This window comes from Periplaneta americana, chromosome 9, assembly GCF_040183065.1.
Source record: "Periplaneta americana isolate PAMFEO1 chromosome 9, P.americana_PAMFEO1_priV1, whole genome shotgun sequence".
In the NCBI taxonomy this organism is placed as follows: Eukaryota; Metazoa; Arthropoda; class Insecta; order Blattodea; family Blattidae; genus Periplaneta; species Periplaneta americana.
In genome coordinates this window covers 120,176,221-120,187,296 of record NC_091125.1, presented here as the reverse complement: position 1 = coordinate 120,187,296, position 11,076 = coordinate 120,176,221, and the positions used below count along the sequence as shown (strand labels likewise).

Here is an 11,076-nt window from a genome sequence, read left to right as displayed (position 1 = left end):
TAGCCACTAGCAGTGGCGGTTCGTAACTTCAAAATCTTGGTAAATGAAACTAAAATGTGAAGAAATTAGGTAAAGAACAAAAAGCATAAAAAATGGTTTCAATCAGATGGAAAAGAAAACCAAATTGGTATTGTTATATGTGGAATATATAATTAGGGCCTACATGGAGGTGAACAAAAATATATGCGAATAAATTCCAAAATGGAAAAGAATTTGACTATTACTATAAAAATTATTATACCGAGATTCATGGGCTCTTTTCTCTGTTAGGCAAGGCTTCTATCTAAAAAAATTCCTTTCAACCGGACTCCCGTTTCCCTCTTTTAAATTACTGACACTCTTCACTTCCCCCTTACTTCATCTGTCATCTAACGCCTTGTCCGTAAACGTCTCACTCGTACATAAAAGTATCATTTTATAAACCTAGTTACGTAAATAACTATTTGTTACCTTTTTCTTTCTCCTTATACAGGGACATCATTTTATTTTTACTAACATTTTTAATATTAACCTGGCTATACCTTTCTATTAACGATTGAAACAGGAAACACCGTTTGCTACCCCTTTCACGACTGGAGTTCGATGATACTGGCGTAAAATACAAATCACTTTACTAGGTATAGAAGGGAAGGAAAGTAGTTCATCCATTTATGTAAACTAGGAAATATCGCAATTTTGAGTTTGATAATTTTCATTAGGTTTTTGTTTAATCAAAATACAGTACTGTATTAACACTTAGTGTTTTTACACACGAATTGAGCTATCCATTCGGACGTATTAATTATGCAGTGTATATTGTACTGTTACAGCACATTAGCGTACAATATAGAGAATGAAGTGAAATTGAAAAATAATCATAATATGAATATTTAAACACATTTTTGAAAATGGTGGCCTTTCATTTCGATACAGGCTTCAGTTCTTTGTGCATATTATCGCACTATAGACTATTGTACCTAATTCAAATTACCAGTTCCGTCCTTCGTAAGAGTAACTCATGTTGAAATAATTCTGTACCTACTCTATAAAAGAGGCCTTACGTACTGTAAATTCAGTCTTCACTTATCCGAAAAGATACAATTACTCAGAAATGCTATCTACTGTCCGTTGAAGTGGTTTTGTCGCAGGGTCGTAGAAAGGGGGCGGGGAATCACGTGAAAGTTAATTACTTAACGAGGCCCTTTTATTTAGTTATTTTAAACACTTGTATAATATTACGTAGAAGTCCAATTCCTAACAGAAATTAATGTTTTCAGAAAAGAGCTAAGTTAGCCCAGCTACTAGACTTAACAGAGGAGGCGAACAGAAGCAGGTGGGGGAAATCGGGATGCGACGCTGGCAAACGGACGACAGTACCTGTATGAAAATATGATTCAATATTGAAAGCTCTTTCGTCACTGGAAAACGCGAACATATTTCTGGAACGTACTATACTCACTAACTCAGTACTGCTTATGCGCCCTCGGCTCTGTGTCGTGAACGGTTGGAAGTTTACTAGTAGAAGGGGTGGGAATGAAGTACATTCCAAAACTCAGGTACAATAAAAATTGAAGTAAAAATAAAATGATGTCCCTGTACATATCATAATCAGCGTCACCAATATTACATAAACTGAGCGTGGTTTCTACAATACGTTGTCCGTACGAATAGTTGTGCGGCAGTTAGTGAGTATTTTTGTGTACGCTGAAAAGCCCCTCACACTGTGCACGTTAGATGCAGGGAACCACACTGCCCGCAAAAACAATTCACACCATATTCACTGCAGTCCTCTACTAGTCCCCCCAAAGTCTCTCCGCATCAAAATATATCTTCCAGTGAATAACAAACTGAAGAATGTTGTACTGTATATGTACAGTATGTCACATACAACATTCTCAAATCTTTGCTGTAGTCGACTACAAAAATGGAACTTTTTTCGGTGGCAACAAAAGTCACAATCATGTTTTTCTTAAGATTATTAAACATTTGCATGCATATTTCGCATATTTTTGCGACAGAATGGATATATTTCGTGGTTGACATATTTCGCACAATGACCCAAATTTCGTGTAATTTCGCGGGCTTGTTTAGTTAATATGGAAATTTAGGTAGTCCATTTTGTTGTATTTTTCATCATAGAACCGGAAAGTGTGTGAATAACTAGCCTATGTTTTTTTTAACAAATTTTCTCTGAATTCCGCTTAGATCTTAAAACTGTTTCTTGGAAGAAAAGAAGAAAAAGATTAAAAACGAAAAATTCCCGTGCACTGGAAAGTAATCTGATTGTCTCGTGGCCAGAATATTATACGAAATAGAAATATAAAAATTGTAAATTTATTCTTTGAAGAGGTGGAAAAATTCAAATATCTTGGAGCAACAGCAGCCTAACAATTAATATAAGTGACACTCGGGAGAAAATTAAACGCAAAATAAATATCGGAAATGCCTGTTATTATTCGATTGAGAAGCTTTTTCATCGAGTCTGCTCTCAAGAAAGCTGAAAGTTAGAATTTATAAAACAGTTATATTACCGGTTGTTCTGTATTGTTCTCACTTTGAAAGAGGAACATAGCTTAAGGGTGTTTGAGAATAAGGTGCTTAGGAAAATATTTGGGGCTAAGTGGGATGAAGTTACAGGAGAATGGAGAAAGTTACCCAAAGCAGAACTGCACGCATTGTATTCTTCACCTGAGATAATTAGGAACATTAAATCCAGACGTTTGAGATGGGCAGGGCATGTAGCACGTATAGGTGAATGCAGAAATGCATTTACAGTGTTAGTTGGGAGGTCGGAGGAAAAAAACCTTTGGGTAAGCCGAGACATAGATGGGAGGATAGTATTAAAATGGATTTGAGGGAGGTGAGATATGATGGAAAGAGAGACTGGATTAATCTTAGTTAGGATAGGGACCGATGGCGGGCTTATTTGAGGGCGGCAATGAACCTCCGGGTTCCTTAAATACCATAAGTAAGTAAGTACTATCTAGAAGGTAAATGTAAGACAGAAAGTAATTGTGGAATATCTCGCGCGTATCGCTATTACCAAAAAAATACGATCCCTAATAATCTCCTTTCAGCGTCAATCAAGAAAAAATGGGAGTTATATGTACCTACATTCTATGCGTACAATTTTACTTTTAGTTGCAGATGTAATGTCCTCTTTTTTTTTTTTTTTTTGTACCGGTAACTGAAATTTGCATGGTATTTCCCACCCGGTCTTATGCATCTCATTGTCCTCGAACTCGCTACAGCCGCCACTGGTCATTGTATACTTTTTATTTAGAAAGAGAGAGAGGAATATATATTAAAATAAATCTATTCTGTGTTTTGTGTTTTCAATACAAGAAAGAGGCACCTCGCAAAGGAGCGGACCGCCTGATTAATCAAACAAGTCTGTGCTTGTCCGTACTCCGAGTCGTCCTCCGGGATTTATGGCCCGACAGTTTTTACAAGGAAAGGTCCCCGCCGAATGCAGGAAGATGGTGTACACGCTACCGAACATGCGAGGCGCTTGGACACGTGCTCAGTCAATAAGATGCGCCTATGGCCACCGTGTCCAAATCTGAGAAGGCTTCCGCAGTCAATGTTTTGCGTTTACACGTCTCAATTACTTCCCGTTCTAACGTATTTATTTATGAACTTGCTATTTTTATGTACCTACGTGTGGTTTAATTTACGGACTAAACTTAATTCCCTGACATGCAAAGTTATTTATTATTATTATTATTATTATTATTATTATTATTATTATTATTATTATTATTATTATTATTATAAACTGTCCCGTTTTAGACCATGTGGTCTGTGACACCAGAACTAATCTAAGAAAGATGGCCTTTATCCTTCCACCAATATCTTGGTCTTCACCGGTTTCTCTGTATCCTCTTGGGGTATAAAGAACCAAATTCTAGTTCATGGAATTGCTTGTTAAACACTTGTCAGCTTGCGCAACTTCGGCTTAATCCATGGAATATTGATACATAATGTAACTATGTTGTCAGTTTTACTCTTAATGAGTAATTTATTATTATTATTATTATTATTATTATTATTATTATTATTACTATTACTCTTATTTGAACTATAATTTTTTCTTGTATTAGCTTAATAAGTGTTCTGTAGTGTTTTCTGGCTCTGTTGGCTCTCTCTCAGACTATAGGACTTCAATTTGTACTGAATAATTTCAAGGGAAAAATAGTTCCGGGGCCGAGTATCTACCCCGGAACCTTTGGCTTAGCGCACCAATGCTCTATCGACTGAGCTACCCAGGAACTGTCTCAATTTTTCCCTTTATATTCATACACCTCAAGTGGGCTGACAAGACGCCAGAAACTCAACTTTGAGTGCACACAAACTCTGTGCGACTTGAATTGTGGTTTTCTGTTAACGTATCTACAGTGACATATATTATGCAAATCTGGCTTTCAGATCCTAGTTCCTTTTGAAGCAGATTTGAAAAATTTCAGGGGAAAAATTGTTCAAGTCTGCTTCACAGGGAGCTATATCTGAAAGCCAGATTTGCTTAAGCTGTATTATTTTTGTCAATGTTTGTATTTTTTGTATTTATATGTGTTATCTGGTAGGAAGGCCTTAATCCTGTTAGATGAAATAAATAAATACAGGGACATCATTTTATTTTTACTTGCATTTTTATTGTACTTGCATTTCTGAATGTACTTCACTCTCACCCCTTCACTAATGTCCTTGCTCCCGTCAGACACACAAACTTACGGCCGCTGTTGCATTCGAAGTCTTCAAGCAGTGAAGTAAACACTGCAGTGTATAGTGTGTTTCATAAATATGATTGCGTTTTCTATAGAAGAAAGAACCTATATTAATAATATCGTACTAAAAAATTATATTCAAGAAACGATAAATTCAATTTCAGAGAATATGCTTCAAAATGTTTTTAATAATATACGTACTGAATTAAAGCCTGCATTGTAATGAACGGCAACCATTTTCAGCAACTTGTTTAAAAATTCAGATTAGCTTTTTTTGAATTGAGGTGGCTAGAAGCAAAGGAATGCTAGTGACAGTTGTAATAACATGAGTTAAGTGCATCCAGTGTAAGCAAAAGTATCTAAAATTTTAGTGGCAAAGGGATATTTTAATCGCATCACACATTAAAATTTAATTACACAATTTCACCGATTTTACGAAAGCTTAAATATTTAAACCCCATTTTCTCAAAAGTAACTTAAGTGCACTTACAGCCCTTTACTTATGACCCCCTCAATTTAAATGCACTCTCTATATTGTATGATAACATCAATAATTAATATGCTAAATAAAGTAGACATTACATAACGAACATAGCCGCCTGAAAAGTTGAGTTTTTGAAAAAAAATGTTACTACTCTACTGTATTTTGATAAATTCCGTAAAAGTGATGATCAAACTGAAAATCGTAATATCGTATTTCCCTGCAACATAAATGGATACACTACTTTTCTCTCCTCCTATACCTTTCATGTTTTATGATCTAGATATTAATGTAATAACTATGTAAGCAAATGTATTTAATTAGAATTAGAGTCTGGCTGGGCGGAAGAGAAGGCCTACTGGCCTTAGCTCTGCCAGATTAAATAAATGAATTATTATTATTATTAGGAAAATGATTTGTTTACATATTGCACTAGTAACATCAAACTCCTGTAATGGAAGGGGGCAACAGTGTTTCCGAGTATAGCCAGGTTAATGTTAAAAATGTTGGTAAAAATAAAGTGATGTCCCTGTATAAGCTAACAAGGTTAATGTTGGAAGTCTGTCTTTTTTTCCATCTTTGTACAGTGATACCTCCACATAATAGATATTCATGGGACAGTAAAAGTGTCCATTGAAGAGAGGTAACCGTATCAAAGAGGCTTCGAAAAAAATGCCCACTATAATATAATACTACTACAGTACAAACAAAAATATTTATCCACCTACTCTCAAATCAAAATAGGCCTACTGTATTTTATGCTGAAATATCCATTTATCACAATACAGTATGATAGTATTCATTCCAGCTGAATTAAGATCATAGACAAGTTATAGGAATTGACAGAAATTTTTCCTTCTTCATATTAATATTACTATTCAAAGCGAGTTAGTTATATCAAGCCAACCAATCAAGTTTGTGATACCAGCTCGGTATTGATACTACAAATAGTTCGTACCGATAAAAACAGATACCATAGCGCTCTAAGCTACACAATGTTGGAGCTCTTGCAGTGATTGCGAGCATCACCAGCGGGAGGAAAGGAAGCAGATTGCAATGAGGAACAACCATGGCAACAGCAATTCAACCAGTAAATAGCTACGGAACATGCGCGCTATTCACATCCGTGCGGCCAGGTGCATTGAAGTGGAAGGGGGAATATTTGAAAATCTGCTTCCAAACTGAAGTATGTTTATTTTATGATTAATAGAGTATTTTGAACTAATATTTCTGTGCATTTTAAGTGAATAATTCTTAGTTCTGCTCAAAACCACTGCTACTTTCGTAGGATTCAATCAACTGTAACTCCTTAATGGTCGATAATCGGACCCATGTTCATATGACATTTATGCTCAAAATGACCTACGGCACTGATTCCTAGAGCGCGGGTCACTAGTCGCGAATCACCCTGTAGGCCTATATCATCTTGGTTTTCTCTCCCCTGCGTGAAAGTAGCTATTGTTTTATGTTAGTAGGTTATATCTCTTTTGTTTGCGGGTGTTCCTATTAGTTTTTCTTTTGTGTTGCGAAATGCACTTATTGATACAGTAGACTATGGTAAATATATTGATAGTTTAAAAATAGGTACATGCAATTTTGTTTTTAGATCTTCTTGTAATTGTTAAGCATGGATGAATATATTGTGACAGAGCTGAGATTCGATCTCACGACCGGCAGAAGAAGGGGTAGTTCGGCCGTGGTGCGGCGCAAGTGCGCGCGCATCTGCTTCCTGTGGCATGTGCTGTGGCGTAGAAAGGAGGGAGGAGAGGAGAGAGAGCGACCGCGGCAGAGAGGAGAGATATCCAGATTATTCGAGAATGCCATCCTGACATCAGTGGATATCTCTAGCATCATAGAAATTTCTCGTAACTATGGTTTAGTTATAAATACAACACACGAGTGAACTTGAGCAGTTTAGCAGTTAGCAGTGTTGTTGTAGTCGGTGAACAGCAAGCCAGCCAGTCTTGCGTAGCAGTGAAGCCTGCTTGAGACCGGAGTTCGACTTGAGTGTGTCCGCAGCTGTGCGAATGTCCGAAGTCCTGAGTTCGAGTGCAGTGGACCGCAGTTGGGGGACCTGAGTTCGAGGTTCAGTGGACTGTCTCTAAAGGTCTGGGGTTCGAGATACAGTGAACTCGAGTGACTGAGCTAGGAGAACTAGCCAAGGCAAACGAACTGTGAACTGAAAACTGACAGTTCTGATTTGTAAATAGTGCTTTGTGAACATTAGTTAAAATTAACAGTTCATTGTTGTTCTCAATAATCCAAGTAAATTGTCATTGTCGGAGGTGGAGTGCAATAACGAATACTGTGTTACTGTGTGGAGTGGAAATCCCATTGTTGACGGGAGTAGAATCAAATTGTAGAAAGTGAAGAGTTATTGTTGTAGGAATAAAACTACATTATTGTTTTGAATTTTAAAGTTACAATATAACAGGATGCGAAACTGCGGTCAGCACCATCTAACAGAAGGGGATTCAAATAAGATAATCAGCGCCCGACATCGTGGGTGATTAACATTAGAACTACGTGTTAGATTACCTAGAATTCTCTATTTATCCGTTCATTCGAGACGAACAGACGATGCTCTAGAAGACAAGATGGCAGTCAGAAACTTGCTAATGATTGGACATAAAGTGATATTAAGTGTGTGTATAAGCAGTGTATGTTAAATAGTGATGTTTATGGACGTTGTAAAAATAGTGTTGCTGAATGTATTGTAAAGTAGTAGTAATATAATTGAGCTCTCTAAGTAGTTTTTGCAGATTTTTCCATTGCGCTGTACACTAAATACCCAAAGAATACAATGCCAATTATCTAACCTTCTCTGTTTGGTTATATTTTAATTGGGTAGTGTAAAATAGATCGCCTCTTTTATCTTCCTGTTGGCTCCGGTAAGAATTTTCAGTGGAAGATGGTGTGAGAAATAAAAATGTAAATGTTTTATTTTAAATTGGGTTAGTTGTGAATATTGTTGAGGGTGGGAGGGAAGGAATATTTTCTGCATAGTTTAACATGTTCGTCACCAGGTGCACTTCTAAATGCATGCAGTAATTAGTTTTTGTTTTCGCTACTTGGTGCGCTGCTGGATGTTATATCCTCCTCCGTCCAACAGATGGCAGCAAGATCAGTTTCTACATTAGCGCCTCTAGCATGTGTTACGGGAAGCTCAGTAAGTTTCGCATCCTATTTTATTATGTTCATCCATGTTGTTAAGCATGTTACAACTTAATTGATCGGTTTACGAACAAGGATCGTCGAGTGAATTTTCTGTAGAAGTATGTAATAAGGAACTCGTAGGTCCTATATATTTCAATACATACAATGCAAATTCTCATGAACTATCAAACCCACCTTCCAACACTGATTAGAATGCGACATTTTTCATGTTTGTAACTTCCAACGAAGATCCAGCAGCTTCAAAATCGGCGTTCTCCTTTTCCTTCTCCTTTTTAAATCATGGAAAATCTCAAGACCACAATGATACATGACAGCAGATTTAAGTCCAGTACCGGTCCCTATAAAATCCCACTCTCGGAGAAAAAGCAAATGAGTCCATAACGTAGGCGAAACAGACTTTGCCAATAATTCTAGCTCGGTATAAAGATAAGAAAGCAAAGAAAAAAATACAATAGAGGCACATTAAAACAACAAACGACAATCTGAATTAATATACAGTATAAATGTAGTTTAGAAACATCATTAAAAGGATTTATGGAGTCCGAGTATCAGTACCATTAACAGCAAACAGGTTGCAAGACCATAAAACGTCGCAGTACAAAGTGATGTTATTAAAAGGACCCGAGCAGCGAACATTGCGCGCAGTTCTAGGCATGCCGGCAGGATATATCACAAGAATAGCTCTGCGTCTTTCGAATACCTGTCCTGCTCTCTCTTTCTCGCTGCTATCTCGTCAGAACAAGCAGAACAATTTGCAGAGTGATAGAGTCTCGCCAGTACAGTACATGCTATCTATCAGCATTGCGTCAGGCTGTTGACAACAGTTTTTTTAGCGGCTTTTATTTTTACAAATATTGGATCGCCGTTAACCGAAGAGAAAGAACGTCAGGTGTAAGGGACATTTAGACAAAAAATGGTCAAGAAATCTATTTTCCATTTTTTATACGAAAATATTCCTTGGACACTTAGGATGTTGACAGTAAGAGGTTTTCGGCCTCTACGTAATCTTTCATGTGACCACAATTAAAGTCACACGGAGTTAGTGTGCACTCGAAGTTGGTTGCTTGACGGTTGTCAGCCCACTTTGAGGTCTGTGGATATAGAGGAAAAAATTGGATCGGTGTCGGTTAGAGTTCCCGGGTAGCTCAGTGGTAGAGCGTTGGTACGTCAAACCAAAGGTCCCGGGTTCGATACCCGGCTCCGGAACAATTTTTCCCTCGAAATTATTCAAATCAACTTTACAGGGAGTTATACCTGAAATCTTGATTTGCAAATATGAACAAATAAATGTCAAATTTTCACAAATTTATTGTGCCTAAACTAGCCTGGATATCATGAAGTTCTCAACTTCAAATTATTGTCCGTGACTCAGGGTCCGCATTAAAAATTATGAACTTGCTGTATTTAAACGTAATGCGCATGAGACGAAAAATAAAATAAATCGCATTAAAACTGTAAAAATGTCAAAACTCAGTCCTAGTATCTCTTAAATTCCGAAAAGTTCAAGTAATTGAGAAAACAGCGTGAAAGGTATTCTCGTACTACCGTTTATCCTGTCAAAATCCCACCATTTCTCCATTAAGGCTAGAGAACGCTTTTAATATGGTGGAAAACCAGTGGATTTTCTATTTCTATTAGTCTAAAAATGTATGTTCCAAATATCATGCGTATAGCATTAACCGTTACGTACTATAGCATAGAGGTGAATTTGCGGAGCTATGGTGAGTAATCGAAATCCAGCCAGCTATAAAGGCTGGAGGAAACTGCATGCTAACAATACGTTACCCTTGTGCTGGTTGGAAGATGTCCATCTACTGAGTCTTAAGGTTGTAAAGGGTACACCGGTACACACCCCCACCAAAGCACTAACAAAAAGACATCGGAAGCATGCACAAGACCTTACTAGAAATCTGGCGGAAATTAAGCCGAAACTACTATGCGGTTCAATGAGTAAAGCATACCATTTTTTTCTCATACAACATTTGTTTTTTACAAATTCAAATATACCACATTATTTCCCTATTAATTGGCTACAAATATCTATTTTTCCACTTAGTCTGTATTCAAATCTATGTCCCTACGCCACCTAGATTTTAGAGCCTGTATGCCATCTCGGTACCATTCAGCTGTTCTTCTTCTCAGCCACGTCCTGACGTCTCCTATGACCTGCTCATCGTCGTTATATCGCTTCCCACGGATCGCATACTTCAGGAGACTAAACAAATGAAAGCCAGATAGTGCGAGATCCGAACTGTAGGACGGGTGAGGAAGGAAAATACATCCAAGTTTTGTGATTTCTTGACGAGTGCGCACGGTTGTGTGTGGCCTCGCATTGACATGGAAAAGGAGAATTTTATTGACATCTTTATGGGGACGAACACGCCTAAATCGTCTCTTTAACTTCAAGGGTGCTATTCATAGACATTTCGCAGCACGCGCTACGAGCGTACTAAGCTAGCCCCGCTATCCACTGGTTACTAGTACAGAATTCAAATCATATGCTATCGCTAGCACTGGTTTATGAATACGAAAAACGCTGAACATCCACCGGAAACCCGCGCTAAAAATGTCTATGAATACGGTCTTAAGAGTCTTGACATTCTTCTCCATATCCACATTCCAAATGTTTCTGGTTTTGTTTCCTGAAATTTTTAGATTTTAATCCTATTCCTTACATATTACTAAGTATATGATTATGTCTCGTGACCAGAATAT

The 11,076-nt window shown here is 37.4% G+C and overlaps 1 non-coding gene across 1 annotated transcript; it reads left to right on the top strand.

Moving 5' to 3' along the window:
* Positions 1 to 9,495: 9,495 nt before the first annotated feature.
* On the top strand, positions 9,496 to 9,567 carry TRNAD-GUC (transfer RNA aspartic acid (anticodon GUC)). The gene has a single exon. It is a non-coding gene; the product is annotated as a tRNA-Asp (tRNA).
* Positions 9,568 to 11,076: the final 1,509 nt, after the last annotated feature.